At 43.0% G+C, this 18516-nt stretch overlaps 1 protein-coding gene across 1 annotated transcript in view; it reads left to right on the forward strand.

Annotated features, from left to right (window-relative positions):
- The first annotated feature begins 6101 nt into the window (after positions 1-6101).
- Positions 6102-18516, forward strand: part of plekhh1 (pleckstrin homology domain containing, family H (with MyTH4 domain) member 1) — an 82545-nt gene continuing 70130 nt past the window's right edge. The window contains exon 1 of the mRNA XM_069152724.1: positions 6102-6183. The gene's annotated coding sequence lies outside the window, so the exon portion shown is untranslated. The remainder of the gene's footprint in view (positions 6184-18516) is intronic.

Genomic DNA, 18516 nt, shown 5'->3' on the forward strand with positions numbered 1-18516 from the left:
TTTGATGCTCTCAGAGGGGCCAGAATTCATCACCATTGTACCTCTTTCATTGTAATTTTGCAAAGTGTTCCCAATCACTCAATGAAAACAGCTCTCAAATCCAAACAGCACAGTCCGAAATAGAGCTTGATATCCAAGATGAGTCTAAGCTGCTTCTTTTGCGCTCTTTTTTTTTTTTTTTTTTTTTCTTAGCAAAGAAAACATCTCTCTGGGTCTTTGGGGCTTGTCCAGTCCAACTGCCCCCAACTGTTCCCCTCTCCGCCTCTCTTTCTGCTCTCCCCCCTTTCAGACTGTCTTCTTCCCTGGCAGTGAAAGAGAGTGCAGCTGTGTGGAGTCCTTTGGGTTGAACGAGAAGAATCGGCCCATTTGGTTGACTTTCCTGGCCAAAGCTGTAATTTTCTGCTGCCAGAGCAGTTCCTGGGCTCCAGCCACTTGCATCAAACAGGACAATGGGGATTGTCCTGCCGGCCATGTACCACACAGGGGTCCCGTTGCCTGTGTCCCAAAAACGTGGAGGCATCAACAGGTCTGGAGGCGCTGAGGGCAGTTTGATGTTGAACAGGACAATCTTTACTTGTCCAATTTTGGGCCCTTAAAATTGTCGGATCCAATTTTCTTCGAACACGAAACTACGTGTTTCAAGAGTTATGAAAAACAAATGTAACTTTCTTCATGCTACTGCTGGATTATTTAGGATTATACATCGCATTTCAATGTACTGACACACATTTCTTAAAAGAATTCCTTAAACAAAAGAAACAAAATTGGGAACAAGTGGAATTACTTCACCCAGCTGGCACAGATTTCCTCTTGATTTATGAACTCTGAGGTCTGAATATGAGGCTAAATTACTTATCAAGACAGATGTTTATTGTAATTTGACCAGCGACATGTGTGTCAGCATGTTTTGCCTATTTGTGATTCGGAGCTTTTACAAGCCGAAACCAGAATGAATTATGCATCGAACTCGGGTTTTTTTTTTTTTTTTTTTCTTTTGTGAGTGGTTTAATGTCATTAGCATCCCTTCTGAAACATACACAGTGCTTGCCTGTGTGTGTTTCCAGTAAGCACCATTAGTGTCACATCAGGCCCAAATGGCAGCCCACGTGACTGTGTCAACCCAGGGGAGGACTCACATTATTGCCGTGTTGTGTGACAGCTGAATATGGAAACACTTTTTGCGCTTGTTAAATACTTTCTGGTTTTCTTTTTTTTCTTTTTTTTTTTTTTTTTCTTTTTTTTTTTCTCCTCGCCTTGTACTCTTATAGGTTCTACAAAGTCTAGTAAAAAGGAATGGCTTTCCCAGAAATGAAAGTTTATTGTCCCCCTCAGCCCACCCGACTCGTAAATAATGGCACATTTACCAAAAAAACCTCGAGCCGACAGCCCCCACCTTCATACCGTAGTGCCACTACACGCCAAAAGCGCTGCCAAAGTACACCCAAACAATCCCCCTTTCTCCTTATTGAAACTTTCCAACTGTCTATTAACAGTGTTTACTCCAGTAAAGCCCTCCAACTCGACACTCAGCGAGAGAGAGAACGGTCCAAGTGCTCTCGGTGGGAACTGTCCTACTTCACCATTAAATCCCAATCTTCATTTTTTAACTTTCGTTTTTATAATAAAGAGCTGTAAGTACTTTAGCAGGCATCCGTCAGAGGTCTGCCTTGTTGCTGTTTGGCTGAAGACTGTGTCACACCAGCTACATTAAGTCGGATCCAAAGTTAATAAAAGTCTGTATCGTCACAAAATGAGCTTTGGACGCTAATTACGCAGTCTTTCTTTTCCCAAAAGCATTTTCTGCCTGGCTTACGTCCACACGTACCCAACATGAGGATCAATTTCTGTGGAGCACTCATTCAGATCTTCTGACAACGCAGACGGCGTGATCCAATAAAATCAAAGATAATATGAAGAGGAGGTTGGAAATGATTTCCACATGAGCGCCTTCACTGAGGCGGGTGGGGAGGGGGGGGGGGCTAATATGTGTAATATGATGACCTCACTCATTTAATAAAACCTCACAGCTGATTCCAGACACCTCTCCGGAGTTCACCTTGACTTCATGCTTTAATCATCCAAACTTGGCTAAAATTATAATCAGTTAACGTCCTCTATGGGAATGGAGAGACAGCTTGGCTCAGAGGTTAGCAGGTGAGGAGCAAAACATATTCTCGCTGATGTGGCGGCACGGGGCTGACGTGTAGGTGGGACTTCGGTGGAACACTGTGCCGGAGCTTCCCCTGTGGGCAATTTTCTCACCGAATGACTCACGTCAGACAGTTGAAAATGCTACCGAAAACACGATAGCCTCGTCAACTCGCACCTACGGTCTCTCAGTTCGCACAATGACAATCAGCACTGACGTATAATCGCATTAATAAAAAAAAAAAAGCTGACGTCATCAAAACCTCCAGAATGAAACCTGACTTTTTAATGATTATGACTTCTGGCTGATTTTTTGAGTGTCTTAACTGATCTGAGCGAGAGGCTGTTTCTTGTTTCTGTCTGACAGTCCTTAAACACAGGATGTGACGCTGTCCTTTAGGACGAGCTTATAAATCAACAGCTTCATTGCTGTCAAGCGAGGTTAAAACTGCTCTGCTATCATCAGACTTTTCCAAATAAATAAGGGTCGAATACTTTGACACGATTCGATGATGAAGACTCCTGAGGCAATAATGTTGAAACAGAGAGAGGGATAAAGAGTTGTTATTCGCAGAGCTCAGTATTCAGCCGTGATTTATTTTCCACTGAGGCGATATCGAGGTCGGCGCCCCTGAAACTGTCTTTGCTTCAACAAGACGTCCTGAGCCGGATAAGAGGGCCTAAAGATCCCAGTCCAGCAGCATGATGGATGAAAGATGTTCCATCTTGTTTATGCAACCTGACACAAGGCATCTGTTGGCCTCTGGAGCGCTCAGATCGTGCCGTAACAACCCTCTCTCCACTCCCTGTTCGACAGTGAAAGAGATTATCAAGGTATTTCAGATGCAGGCGATACGGCGGATGGTGCAGGGAAATTACTGCTCGCTCAAGGACGTTAAATTCACCCTGTGTTTTTCAAAACTTTATCTGCACTTAGTGGATTTTTGACTTAACTTTGAACGATGCCGAGCTTAACGCTTAATAGCCCACTTTGCAAAATTGAATCTGATCTAGCTAAAATTAGCAGTGCGGTGAGTTGTTTAAAGGCAAAGTTGGACAATGAAACAGACAGTGATTTTTTTTTTTTTTTTTTTAAATTCTCTACATGATAGATTGGATTTGTGTAAAAACAGTTCATTTCAGGGTTTTTTGGAAACATTGTCTGCACCTTTGGTGGATAATTTAGCATAATAAACTGGCTCAAATTAGGAATAGCTATGACTAACTGAAAGGCAGAGTGCAAGCTAACATCTGTTTACTACATTAAATACATCTTTCCACAAAATACTCACCTGAATTTACTTCCCGTCTTCTTTGTCACATGTCGTACCAAATGTTTACTGTGTAGGGGACGGTGAAGCTGATGATCAGAACAATTCAGAAGACAGATACAGTGGAGGGTGGAGGAAAATTACTGCTAGTTCCTCAGTCAGTCCTTCAGCCCGGTATCACACCAAGGCATTTAATACCGTGCCAAGAGGATACCGTGGCCAGTGTCACGTTTTGCATCGCCTAGGCGTGAGATATGCACGCATGTACAAACAGTCTGTTAAAGAGGTCACGTACAGAAAGTGTTAAAGTCCATGTAGAGAGGAGGTCAGGGCTGGTGGGATGGAACAGACACGGGACTTTAAGATGGGATACTGATGACATACACAACGTTATGCAAATTTACTTAAACCCACGCCATCATCTTTTCATAATCCTAACCGAGTAGTTTTCGTGCCTAAGCCTAACCAAATTGTGGCCATATTACATTTAACCCAAACCATTACCTTTACTGATAGGACACCTAACCGCATTGGTTTTGGGACCTTCACCTATGGAACCTTTCTAGTCACGCTTAGCCGACTAAGGTAATGGTTAACCAGACCAGAGAATGGCATCGTTGAACAGTCTGAAGAGTTTAAATTCATATCTGATCTTGTACTTACAGTAGGAGAAAGCTTTCAACAACGAACTGGCCTGAATTTATCACCTGTCTTCAAGCCACGTGCAAGCAAACAAATGCTTTGCTACGCACCGTGACATTTGCTGTGATGAAGTAGCTTGCGCAACCACCATTCAATGCGTCGTGTAATCGCTTCAACATCCCTTTGCTGGCATCGGCATAATGGATCTTCATGGTAAATGGAGGACCGTGCAGATGTGGTAAAATGTTTCACTGTAAATTCTAATATTGAGCTGTAGTATTTAGATTTATTGTCTGTTTGTGAAACCCTATCTATTGGTCCCCTGATCATTATTCATGATGGAGAAGCAGAAATTCCAGGCCAACTATATTTTAAGTTTCATAGCGTAAAGATTCTGTTATGAATTCTGGGCACGTCTCCTGCTTTCCTGTATATCAAGCAGGGAGAGAGTGGACGCAACCAAAGTGGAAAATATGGCAGACTCGCACAGGTGTGGATAGATGTGCTAAAACTGCTGCTTTTATTGTCCGAGTTGTTCATGTTCATGTAACGAAACCCAACCTGGCGTTCACTCATGCCAACAACAGAGCGGGTTCACTCTCTTTCAGACAAATAGATAAATAAATAAGTATGTATGGGAAAATCTGCCAAAGCCATGTGCACTCGGACATGTTGTAACCATTATGCAGTCGTTGTAATGTACCATAAACGTCATAGCACGAGGCAGTGATGGAGTGTGTTTGCTCTTGTGCGGGCCCACTTTTGTTTTTCAATCCTGCTCCATATGTGAAGAAGCTGTGGACTGCTGCCTCAATATCTCTTCCATCTGGCTCTGTCGTATGACTAACTTAAACATAATCTCCCATTTCATTTTTTTTTTTTTCCTCTTAACCCCCCCCTCGTCCCCCCTCCGTTCTTACTGGCTTTTTTAAACATCAATTATGCGGAACACAAAAATCCCCCTCAAGAAAAAAAGTATAATAAAACAGCTGCTTGCATAAACTTTACCTCCGTCTTTGCAAGAATACAGTATTCAAATGGGCAAAACAAGTACAGAGAAACAAAGGCAGCTGAAGGAAGACGGAGAAAAAGTAGAGGGATGCAGAAGGAGGGAGGCAAAGACGGGCCGAGCACCGGTAGGGAGAAAGAAATTGCGGAGTCATGCTGTAGGAATGCTGGAGGGGGGGAATTGCTGGCGTGACTGCCCCATTTTTCACAGCCATAATCAGAGCCAGCTGTCAGTGAGAGGGCCGAGAAGATGAAGAGGAGGGGGATGGGGTGGAGGAGGGAGGGCAAGGAATAGGGAGGGGAGGAGTGGGAGCACTAGAAGAAGCTAGAAGGAGAAAGGAGAAGTTTCAGTTTTCATGAATCTATTTCCTCTCCGTGTATGAACGGCCTCATCAGTTGTATAAAAAAAAAAAAAAAAAAGTGTCATCATGTAAAAAAGATCACGTGTTAAAAAAAAAAACGTGTTTGTGCCTTCTTGCATGCATGATAGCAGTTAAAAGGAATGAGTTGGTCAGTGGCCTTAACTTGGCAGTTTGAGCCAGGTTAAAGGAGGATGGGGGGGGGGGGGGGGGGGTAAGGGTGGAGCTTCCTGTCTTCCTGCTGCTGGGACTGCTGCAGTAATGAATGACAAAGCAGAATCACTCCAGACAGTGTAGAGTCCCCTTGTTTACGTGCAGAGAGCTGGCATTTTAAAGAACAAAGACTAAAAACTCACATGCAAAGTTATGGAGATATTCACAGATCAGCTCGCCGTGCAGTGCTTTGCACATATGTAACTGTGGTCCTGCTGCTGTTCTGGTCCCTCAGCTGTTAATGTAAACTCCTGGTATGTTTATGTTTAGTCTGATGTCATACGGTTCATCTTCCCTCCACTATGCTCGAGGCACTGTGCTGCTTTGTCATGTGTTCACTGTCAAATGTCAAGTGTTAACACCAGTTTATAGGTCAAATTCCCGAACTCGTTGCCCCCTCATTTGATGACTCCGGGGAAGGGGAAAGGGGGGGGGGGGGGAACCAAAAAAATCCTGCCGACAACAACAAGGATCATCAAACACCTTCCAACTTGAAAACAACAATAAATCCGAGGTGAATTATTACACCGGCGTTTCCTGAGGTAGGTGAAGGTATTAAGTTTCAGATACTGTGGCGAGCTATTTTTATGACCTATCTCTTAGCCTGCACTCACTAGTACAGTGTGCAGTGACATGGCACATACTTTATCTGCCCCTCGGTGCAGTTTGATGGGAAAAGACTCAGAATGACCGAGTTTGTTGATTTTTATATATATATATATATATATATATTTTTTTTTTTTTTTTGGGATGATTCATGGCTGTTAAAGAGGGCGACCTCCTCAAAGTTGGAGCACCGACTTTTCACATCAACTCCGCATGCCTCCGACGTAGGGTGCCCCTCGAGACTTCCAAGAAATAGTGTCACTGGCTAATGAACTTTGCATGATCTCTTTCTTTCCCTAAGTGGGTTAAAATAAATGACCTTGTCGGGTTGCATAAGGTTCTACTCTGACTTTAAGTTAGTTTTGTTGGAGAGCTGGTTCGCTTCAATGCAGAGAGCTCCTCACCTGTTTGTGTACGAGCTCCTAATGAAGCACAAAAGAGGGACGCCTCAAAGCATACAACTTTAGAGACATACATCTCGGTGTTTGAAGAGCTATTTTAGGTCTAACAGAACTCCCCTTTTTGCCCACTTCCTGTGCTCGCGTCTTGATGTAATTTTTTTTTACCAAAGTTACCAACAAAACTCTGGAATTGCTGGTGAAATAAAGAGCTGTAAAAATCCCATGGTCATAAAGTGGTTGCCGTCATTTCAGGATTCGGTTGAATCCTGAAGGTGATTTCTGTCCCATGTAGGTCTCTAAAGGTGAGTCTTTTCCCTAAATCAGTGACAATAGAGTGCAAAAAGAAAGAAAACAAGAATACTATCTTTTGTTTTTCTATGTTTGCCAGAACTGTGGCACCACCATTTACAGTTTGTTTTGATTTTTTTTTTTTAACCTTCAGTTTCTCAATTTCCTTTGTTGTTGGATTATGTCGCTCTCATCAACAACACTTTAAAGTGACTAATTTGATCACGTTTCCTGTCTGCGTGCACTTCATATTTGAAACATTACCAGAGGCACGGGTAGAAATCGGATGGACTGGCGGAGCGAGGAAAGTGGGGAGGTCCCGGCTCCATTTAGAGGCCTGTAGTCTTCCACATACAAAAAGAAGGAACATTCTAAAACTGAACAAATTCAGGACATTCAGGATTTGTCGATATTTTATAAAATGTGGCACAAATCAAACTTTTTTTTGTATGCAAGCTCTATTTAGTTCAGCTCCCTCTCAGTTGAACTACTTCTGTTCCCAGCAGTTGTTTATCAGACTGAGCTAGTGGCCTGTAGCCTCACTGAGCTGCAGCCAAGTCCAAAGTGGAGCGGGTTCAAACTCTGGACATTTGACTTTGACAGTTCATCGTCTTTGTCTTTGTGGCCCTGCTGGTCCACTTTCTAGAACTGGACCGGCACGCTGACCCTTGCCGGCCCTGATTTTTGGGAAAAAAGTGCTGCTTCAGCTATGAGACATTACTCCATCTCCCGCAGAACAAAAGCCGAGACCGTGTCTGCGCTGGACGGTTTAAAAAAAAAAACACCCTGGGATGGTGAAAGGGTCGTGTTGAATTGAATGTCACAGTTTCAGACACTTCTGAGTCGCTCATTTGTTTCCTTGCACTCCTTTTTTTTTTCTTTTGGTCTTGCTTGTTGTCTTGCGACACACGAAGACAAAAACACACCCAGCCCGCACGCAACTTCTTCGTGTCAACTTTTGATCTCCAGTTTCTTTCTCACTGTATAGATATAGATGTTTAGATTAGGTCTGGGCCGTCTGTTGAGTCGTTTCTAGGCCGAAGACGATTCCCCCCCCCCCGTCTGCACAGCGGAGTGTCCTGGGTAATTTCCAGGGCACTTTCTCCCTTTTGGCAGCCTGCTGCCGTGTTTACTGAGCTGCTAAAACCCTGGCGACACCGCAGGCCGTGACTCACACCGTGAACCCGGCGGTCGCTAGTTCAGGGTACAGTTTACAAACAGAGTTGCTCAACGTGTCCTCTCCGGCCACGGTCACACTCGTTGCTGCGATGTGCTTTTTCAGATGTGACTCCAAAGATCAAGTTTTCATGTCTCTTTTTCCTTTTCGCTGAATCACTCTTTTTAAATCTCCTCTGGCTGTATTCTTTTGAATTTGCCGTGATCACATAATAAAAGTCATGCTGCTGAACAAGAATGAAGCACATTATCATTTTATTATTAAGGCTGCGAGTCACTCTGCTCTGTCTCATCAAGTTTGACCGATCTGATAAAATTCAAGTGATAAGATTTTTCCAAAATCAAGTTTAACGTAGGGTACTGTAGGACATTTCCTTATATTCAATCATCATGTTATGACTAAGAAACTGGAGGTTGGATGGAATGGCCTCCACACAACCTTTGTATTCCTTACAGTTAAAGTCATTTCTTTAGTGGCCAAGAAATGACACCGAGAATCAAAAAGTATTCCGCCGAGTCCTCAGAAAGAACATTAAATATGGGTTAATGATAAGAAGTGATTAAGAACTGATATCGATCAGATATATTTTTTAGATTTGAACCAGTTCATGTCAGACGAGTTTCAGTTGTTTTTTTTTTTCTGTGTTTATAGCACATGCAGTACTCGCTCTCATCCTCGTGCCACCGCTGCAGGAACTTATGTCACTTCCTGTCTTATCTTGTTGATGTGGAAAAAGGAAGCCCCCTTACTTTCCCCAGACCTACTTGTCGGAGAACCACAGAAATTTTGCTAATGCTATCACAGACCTGAAATAAGCTGATATTTTTTTTGTTGCACTTAGCAACCACTGAGCAGATGTTAAAATTAACTTCCATTTCCTGACTCCTAACCGTCACATACAGCACATGTATCAGGCTTGTGTTTTGGGGGGGGTGTTGCAGCACCTGTGTGTGCAGACTGTACCAAACAGGAAGCTGGGGGTTGATGTGTGTCTGTGTGTGTGTGTGTGTGTGTGTGTGTGTGTGTGTGTGTGTGTGTGTGTGTGTGTGTGTGTGTGTGTGTGTGTGTCATGCATCTGTCCCACCCACAAGGCTTTTCTGTGACCTCGTATACTGTATGAATAAAGGTTCTGCTGCGGACTGTATGGAACATGCAGAGGAGGCGAGGAGCGCGCCGCTCTTTGATGCCTCTGTGTGCATCTGAAGGCACGAAGCGTCTCACCGCTCAGACGTTTTTAACCCATTCTTTGCCCACACAAGAATAACTTGGTGGCATTAAAGAGTAAGGACAACAACAACTTCCCCCATTCGGAAAACCCCCACTTTCATCGCTTTTCATTTACTGAAGTTCTTTTATGTGCCTCGTTACCATTGCCGTGATGTCCTTGTGTCTTCATTCAAACCTAAAATATCTTGTTTTTTAGGTCAGAGAGTTTCTTGCTTCTGCAAAATGTCACAGCAGGTGGCAGCTGTGAGTGTATCTGGTGTTTACTTTACGACTAGTAAGACAATGTGCCATCCCAGGGCTGGGAACAAAGAGTTAGCAGATGCTAAAGCAGCTACAATCAACATTTTTATACAGTACAAAAATACTGCGCGTGTAATGTTACTGCTCTCATCTGTGCCTTTCTTTGTCTGAAGGATGAAGGAGCACCAAACAGCAGACAGACAACATTAGACTGAACATTCAGCTGCTCAAGAGCCAGATATCGAGAGCCAGATATTTTTCTTGGGAGCTGGCAGAGACCTAAACAGCGCTGATGGAGAGGGAACACAGGGCTCACGTTCGCTAAGTAGAGAGAAACATGAGTCTACATGAATGCCGTGGGTGTGGCAACAGGCAACCGCTTCCTGACACGTTCGACATATCAACGTAAAGCAAGAGAGTAAGTCCGAATCAGTTAAAATCATCAGCAGTGATTGGAGGTCTAACCGTCTAAATTACGTGGCCTTACTTCAATATTTCCCATTTCACCAGATTTGAGAGAAGTTTCCTTTCGCTTATTTTGACACGATTAATCCAAACAAATTTGAAACCTGTACATGAGACCTCTCTGGGACCCATCAATGTATCTTCAATTTGAAAGTGATAAACTCGGCAATCAAAAGTCACTGCTGTGAAACGGGTCAATTATTTCCACTGTCACTTGAGACATTCTGTATGTTATCAAAAAGGCCATGGACGTTGCTGAATATCAACTCTTACTTTTTTTTTTATTATCATTTCCACTATATCTGTCATTTGGCCTCCATGTTTGTCTACAGAGGTGATTATGTGAAGGCCAGGCTAAGTGGGTTCAAATGGTGCCGCATTACTTCCTCTGGGAACCTGTTAATGACACACACAAACAGTCCCCCCAAAAACAACCACTGGATAGGAAAATAAGCAGCCGCTGCTAAAGGTCACCTGACCTCAGTTCGGAGCTGGAAACTATTTGGAGGATTGGAGAACGTTCTTATCCAACCAGAAGTTAGATTTTTTTTTTAAATTTTTTTTTTTTAGATGTTTTGGCGACTTGTTTTATTTATATTCGTGTTACTAGGAATGTACAGTCACACGTCGCTGAGGGGAGCGGAGGAGGTTGTGTAACATCGGCTGAAAAAAGTTTGCGTCTTACTAAAATGCAAATGCTATGAAAATAATGTCCCCAAAATTATAGCGAGAAGCCCAGATGATTTCCTGTAGTGGTGCTTAAACTCTAGCTATTTCGGCTTGGCCCTGTTTATTTTCGGGGGAGGACGGGGGACTGTGGACACATAATCCTCCCAGAAAAGTGATTTATTTATGAATTCCAGTGCAGAACCTCCCCTCCTGAGAGCCGGCCGGCCTGCCAGAAGTCATTGGCTGATGTTTACAGGACTGGATTGGCTAATTCCCAAGGTGCAGTGTGCCTGCAGTGCTATCTTATTTATACAAGGCCTGATATGGGAGAACAGAGGGGTTTATTTTGGGATATTCCCCATAGATGGATCCGATTTCTCCAACTGGAGCGGTTTCCTCCATACGTGCTGCACTTCAGGTCCTAGCGGCGGCCTGCGCGCCTGTGGACGCAGCTCACCACTCACCCGAGTTTTTAAAAGGGGCTGAATTGGCTCAGCACAGGAAGCGATGTCACAACATCTAGAGTTCGACTGAAGACAATAAGACTGAGTTCAGGGACTACACAGGAAGCAGAGTATTAGTCTCATAAAAAAAGCGCATTGTTTCTCACCCTAGCCCTGTTTTCGACATCCATCATTACAATAACAAAGTCTGTAATTAAATATATCTACAATACCTCGAAAAGAACCGAGAGTTAACTCGATTCATTTCTAGTCATTTCTCAAAATAAAAGAGTTATTTTATCATGTGCGAGTGGATTTAATGACGTGGCTGTGGTGATAAAAAACATGCATATGGTCTTCTTACCTCAACAAATAAATTAATCAGTCGAAATACGAAACACGCAGCTCATGTTTGCCTTTTTCAAGTACATCACCTACCAAAACGCTCGAGCGTTCAAATATTTCTCGCATGCACTCAACGCGCCAGAGATGAGTAACTTTTGGAAAGGGATGACGGTGAATTAGAAGCACTGCTCTCGCAGTCTGCAAATGTTTTAATTATGAAGCACAAACACATGGAGACATACGGCCATAACAGAGCGCGTATTTGGGATTTTTTTTTTAAAGCCACATCTGCCTTTTATAAGACCTCACGTCATTAACTGCCGGTTGTGCTCACCGATGTCCTTCACTGGAGATGGTGGGGGAAAAAAAACACCTTGCACCTTCCTGTGTATTTTTTTTATTTTTTTTTATTTTCTGCATTCATCTACTGCTATTCTCTCAGATCCGTCACTGATTTCATGGTTATATAAAGGAATGAGGGCATTATGCGAAGGAGCGGACACCCTTGCCCACATGTTTCTACCGTTCGTTGTCTTTATCCCCTCGAGGGTGCTGGTGGAGCAGGTCTCCATGACCAAGTTAGGCAAACAAAAAGTCCAAGAGGAAACTCTGCTGTGTCATCATCTGCTGCACAGAGGATGGCTTTCACTGCACCTCTGATCCCGGGGATATCCTTGATAACTGTGATGTGACAGTAACTCCTTGCCCCTCCTCCAATGATATCCTTTAATCATTTGTTTCTTCAAGTCTTTTGCCAAGAACAGATCAGAGCTAAAAACAGCACACTGCTCTTGAAATTAGCAGTGTGTAGGATTCTCCTTGCAGATTGCGATCACAGACCATATATAAAAGTGGGCGGAGCTTCCGGCTCTGAAAAATGAGGCCCATCCGGAACTGCCTTAACCCTCGTGTTGTCCTTGGATTAAAATGACCCGCAGCTGTGTTCAACCAAGTTCTATTATATTTTCATATTTTTTGGGATCATTGGTGACAAGGAGGCTGTGAGGGTTTCTTTAAAGAATGATGACCAATGATCCCAAAAAATATAAAAATATAGAAATAAAATAGAACTTGGTTGAACACAGCTGCGGGTCATTTTGACCTGAGGACAACACGAGGGTTAAACTGCAATACCACCGGGTGCCACTAAAGTAGCTTCATTTTATTAGTTTTCTACCTGTCCATCTGAAAATAATCCCGTCATTAATGAGAAAATAAGCTTAAAAAAAGCCGTTTTTTTTTTGTTTGTCTTTTTTTTTGGAGGGGGGGGGGGAAGGGGGGGTGCGTGTCTGTTTGATTGACAGGCCTGTGGTGCAGTCAGGTCACGGCTATCGGTGGGCAGGACATGGTATCCCCGGGTTTCCAATCAGATCGAGTCAGATCCACCATTCGCTCACCGAACCACTCGGGAGTGGCAAGATGACGCCGGCCAAATCCCAACCTCGAGGATTCATAACGGCCGTTCACAAACTGATGGGTGACGTCGCTGTTGGTTGCCTCTTGACTGCAACCAAGTGAGCACCCCTCGCCTCAACCTCCCCTTTCAAGCATGTCGGAGAACCTACGGTGGCAGTGAAACAGTAAAGGCCCTTTCTAGAGCTAGTGTTTGTTTTGGTCCCTTCTGGGCCGCTGTAGAAACATGGCAGCTTAGAAGAGGAGCTTGCGGATATGAAGGACTCATTCTAAGGTACTGAAAACCCAACAATTCTTAGTTTTAGGCGATTTGACACTAATAAAACTATGATTATCAGTGCAATATTCACGAAATCTTACACACTGGTCCTTTAAGTACTTGCTGATGTCATCTAGTTGATAGTGGAAGTCTGATGTTACTAAATATATATATACTGCTCTAAATAGACATTGGTGATCAAGCAGTTTGATGTTGATGGTCCGTATCTCTGAAACAACATGACAAGCTTCCTCATGCACTTCCTTTTTGATGCCATTGCTTTTGGGTATTTTTCCACTCACAGTATCTAGTTTCAGGTGCACATGCGGCTTGCACACGTGCACCTACAGCGTAGTTTGACTCGAAGACGTGATTTATACTTTTGCGTTGCAGTCAAACCCAAAATAGGGATGGAGTACGGCTTTGTTTTTCCCCGTGAAAAACATCTGTAATGGACAACAGACGCTCTAATCAGCTCTGAGAGAGGAAGCCAGTTTGGAATTAAAATATGACTAGACTCCCACCAAGCTGTGACCACTATTCCAGGGGCATGACTGTAGGAAACCCAAACGCTGTGATCATATTCTTGTAATCATTTGTTCACTGTGTGCGCTCTGCTGTGGGATCAGCGTCTCACATGCTGTATAGTTTTGCACTGCTGCTATATATAATGGAACTTATACAGACAAAGGTTCAGTGAGTGACTGCAACATGGCTGTAAGATTGCAAACCTCCCTTTCTCTCCTACATTTCTTTTTTTATTGTAACAGAAATAAATCACGGTATATTTTCAACATCAACATTCGCTTTGAAGAAAAGCCGCGTTTATGTTTTTGTGGATTTAGAAAGTCCATAAGTTGAAGTTGGGGTTAGCCTCACATGGCAAACAACCGTGATGTTACATCGGTGTGCGAACTGACATTTCGAAGCTGTGAGTCTGGCAATTTGGTCGTCGCCATCTTGTTTTTGTTTTTTTAAAAACCAGAAGTGACCATATTTGGATAAGAGGGTGAAGCTGAGGAGAAGTGAGGGGTGGATCTGACTCATAGAACTGGAGAACCTGAGGACACTGTGCCCCGCCCACCTATACCTGCTACCTATCCAGCCATAAACCAGACATGCCCATGAACATATCTTGAGGGCTAATATCTAATTAATTATGAAATTATTATCAGAAGGACCACCAGAACGTTGATCAGGAGGAGTAAGCTTAGCTAATGACAGCATAATGACTTGTAGAAAAATGTATTGACTTTGTGTTTCATGAACCAAATTGACGCTTTTTGAATGGGAGTTAGAAACTTTTTGGAGCCAGCCCCTAGTGGGTGTCAGTGGTATTGCACTTTAGGGCACTTCTGCATTGTCTTCACTTTTGTCCATTTTTATATACAATCTATGGTTAGTCTGTTTAATCTTATGTATGTTGTGCTTTATTTAGTAGATTAGCTTGACTGGAGATATAAAGATGTCTGGCTGCTGTTAGGTGCTACAACAAAGTTTTATCTTAAAGTTTGGGAAGCCATGTCCTTCTCCTGTTTTCTACCAATGGAAATGGAAACCAGCTGTCCGCATGGCTCGGGTGCAGGTAAACCGATAAAAATAGACTTTCCGCATGTGCGCTTTCGGGAGGAAAGGAGATCAAGGAGAAAATGAAATACTTCATGCTTGAATTTAGAATTGAAGTTTCATCGTAGCCGACTTATCCGTGTCTACATCTTTTAACACCCAGTGTGTAAAAGGTGGGCTCGAGGAAGGAATAAAACACCAATATCGGTCCGCTTAAATAATATCTATCTATTTTCATAACTTCCTCCATTTTAGGACCGTTTTCTTTTCATGACAAGTAACTGGTGATTCACTCTTTAGATTTGCATGCTCAGGGATTCGGTTTTGTTGTTTAATTGAGTGGCAAGGACAAAGTCATGATGTCATGGGAAATGTTTCTTTTGTTTATGAAGTAATAACAGAGTTGACTGGATGAAGCTGCATGCTAGTCAGTGTGCTGCGTCCTGCTGTGGCGTTGGTTTGAAGTGGTACAGATGGAGGATGTTTGCGTCGTGTTTTGTGTAAAACCTCTCCGGCTTTAAACTCTGGCTTTTTAAAAATGTGATAATCAATCTCTTTCTTTTTATATTTCCCTTCCTTTTTCTTTCTGTTTCATAGTTTTTTTTTCCACGCGTCGACTAAAAAGTTTGAGACAAAACATAAGATCAAGTGGGTTTCGATTCACTTTAAAAATGTCAAATATAAACTCAAAAAACCTGAGTACACCCACATACTTCTTTTACCCATCAAGAATTGAGTATTGAGAAAGTTTCAAATAACACTTCCCCCTTTGTTGTTTTTGCAAAACTGCCAAAGATTCAAAACAGGCTTGATTTGCTTAGACATTACGCCAAAGTGTCAAGTGCTTGATGACTGAAATCAGCACAATGTCTTCATCCTACACGTCTACTGAGGTTTTTTTGTGCTTAAGCAGAAAAATGTTATAAACACTTGAGCAGATTTTGCGTTTTCTTGTGACTGGATCTCATAAAGTCATGTAAACATGAGATTTTAATGAATGACCGATACATCCCATTTGGAGAAAATCCATTTTTTTTTTTTTTTTTTTAATTTCTTTTCTTTTTTTTTACGCCTCTTTCGGGAAACGCAGCTGATGACTCATGATTTTTAAACACCGCTCTCCTCTCCCTCTCCCTCTCTCTCTCACACACACACACACACACACACACACACACACACACACACACACACACACACACACACACACACACACACACACACACACACACACACTCCCAGCATGAAAATATATGACACAGATATATGACACATACTTGTTCTTCTCCTCCTTGGGTTTTCTGGTCTTACTTTGGTTACAGAAAGTGGATTCATGAAGACAGGCAGGCCCCTCGTGATCTTCTCCGTCAAAGCCCCTCTCCTTCTCTTGCTCACTAACCCCAAACTCCTGTCAATGGTTTCCAGCTGGTCGTGGCGCGGCGGTTCTCCCGGGAGAGGAGGAGCCCTCAGCTGGCTCCGGGTTCTGGCTCTGGCTCGCACAACATCCAAGAACCTTGCTACCCCCCCCCCCCCCGTCCCTCCATCAATCCCCTTTTCCCCTGGCCCAACCCCACCCCCTCTTTATTTGTTTAATTTGTGGAAAAATCCCATAAACATTTGTGCATGATTTGTGGAAAGCAGCAGACTATGTGTTTGTATTTGTAGTCCAAATCTGGGGTGCTGGTTGTGTCCATTGCTGTTAAATATAAAGGGAGTTTGTGAGGTAAAAAGGCACAAACATCAGTGTCATCGGCGTGGAGCGGCTTCGTCTTCAAAATGACGCGTCGGTGGGAATCTGCTGAGAGGGGGCGAGGCGGGGGGTGAGGGGTGGGGGTAGGGCTACACTTAAGACGATTAATTTGATGTCTTTCATGTTATCTTGATGAGTGCAGCACGTTGGCCTCGGGGTTGAGGAACTTCTAAATATAACCGGTTCAATAGGAGGGCACTGCTTGCGTCACCCTGAGTAAATATTTCTCTTTTTGGCAACAGTTGTGCACCCTAAAACCTCGTTTTTTCTTGAACATTCAGCAGAAAAATCGAAGAGTTGTTGACTGCGCTCATGTCTGCAGGTGGGCTGGATTTAGGAATCAGTTATTTAAAGGTCAGAGTAGATTAAGACCGGAGCACATGACGATGAAATAAAAAGCAGAGTAAAGCTCAAACCAAATGTTTAAAGGGGAAAGAACACCCACAGATACTCGCATAAAAGTGAGCACACATTAACACAAAGACACACACACACTCACACACACTTCAGTGCACTGTTCTGTGTGTCTGCGAGGTTTTGTAGGATACAGTGTTTACCTACCAGGAGTGACGGTGATGACAGTCTGTTGTCATCAAGGTCAGAGGTCACATGAAGGAGGAGGGGAGTGAGTCTGCAAGCTGCTGATGGAAGGACCTGGTGCTTTGTCACTCCTCATGTCTGGTCGGAAGACTGAGTGTGTTTGGCTTTGCTTTAGGTGTGTGTGTGTGTGTGTGTGTGTGTGTGTGTGTGTGTGTGTGTGTGTGTGTGTGTGTGTGTGTGTGTATTCATGTGAGTGCATATGAGTGGCCATGCTGTTTTTTCTTTGTTGCAAGCAATTTCTGGGAAGTGTGTGAGTGTGTGAGTGTGTGCACACATCATGACTGTACAGTGTGACAGCATCTGTGCTTCCATGTTTGGTCTAAAAGTTTTATCATTTTGCTGGTTAATCACGTTATTTTTTAAAAGTTTCTAAACAGATCATTTTAAAACCCTTTTGGGATATGTTAGAAACATGACAACACAACTGTCATCCTTGTATAACCATGAATATGCCACCTTGTTTATAAGCAAAACAAATTCACAGAAATGTCGATTTCTGTTTCTTCTACGACTAAAGATATGAGGGAATTCAGTCAGTAAGGTGATGACAAGTTATTTTAAAGTCTTTTCATAATTCCTTGGTTTCGACTGGACTTGACACACCTCAGACTTTGCTGAGCACAAGTGCTCCAGATTCACACCAGCACAAACACCAAAGCTTTGCATCAACAATGTGGTGTGACGCTGTTAAACTGCTGCTTAGTCAGTTGTCCGGAGGCCCTCTTTGGTCCACAGTGAACACGGGTAAAAAAAAACCACAAGGTAAACATTATAAGAGCAACCCAGGGAGGCTTAGTCAGAGCTCATGTGCTTTACAAGAGTGTGTGGTGAAGAAGGAGTCTGTTTTATCTGTGTTAAAATGTCAGGAGATGGTGCAGCTTTGCAGAGCTCCTCGGATAAAGTTAGGTTTGTGGCGAAAGTCTGGAGTTAGTAACTCAAAGTTTGATGGCTTGGTAAGAGTTAAAAGATATAGGCCTTAATGGCAGAATCCATTTGATGTAGTTTGTAAGAATTTACAAGTATGAAGAATCTTTATTGATACTAAATGTGATTTTAACCCAAATGCAGCCTGACCAACTATTTCTCAATAACATTTCTTATTCATGATTTAATGAGCACCAAGTTCAAGGAAATGAATATCTTTGGGTTTAACACTCAAAAGCAAAAACACAATCTGCTTCATCAGCTGCGTCTGTGAGGTCTTCTCACATCTGACAAAAGTCTGGCAACATTTAGCAACCAACCCCTCAACTGTCATCAAATTCTGATTCACATTTTTGCTCATTCCTGACTGGGGTCCCATCTACTTAAAAACCAAAGACGAGAACACAATAATCATCATAAACACAGAAATCCCTCGTGAAATAACCAAAACTGTTCTAACTTTGGCAGAAAATTGTCAGCTCATTCAGAAACCTACCGCTCATCG

Source organism: Embiotoca jacksoni, unplaced genomic scaffold, assembly GCF_022577435.1.
Source record: "Embiotoca jacksoni isolate LCO1_2020_lvr unplaced genomic scaffold, fEmbJac1.0.p SCAF_18, whole genome shotgun sequence".
NCBI lineage: Eukaryota > Metazoa > Chordata > Actinopteri > Embiotocidae > Embiotoca > Embiotoca jacksoni.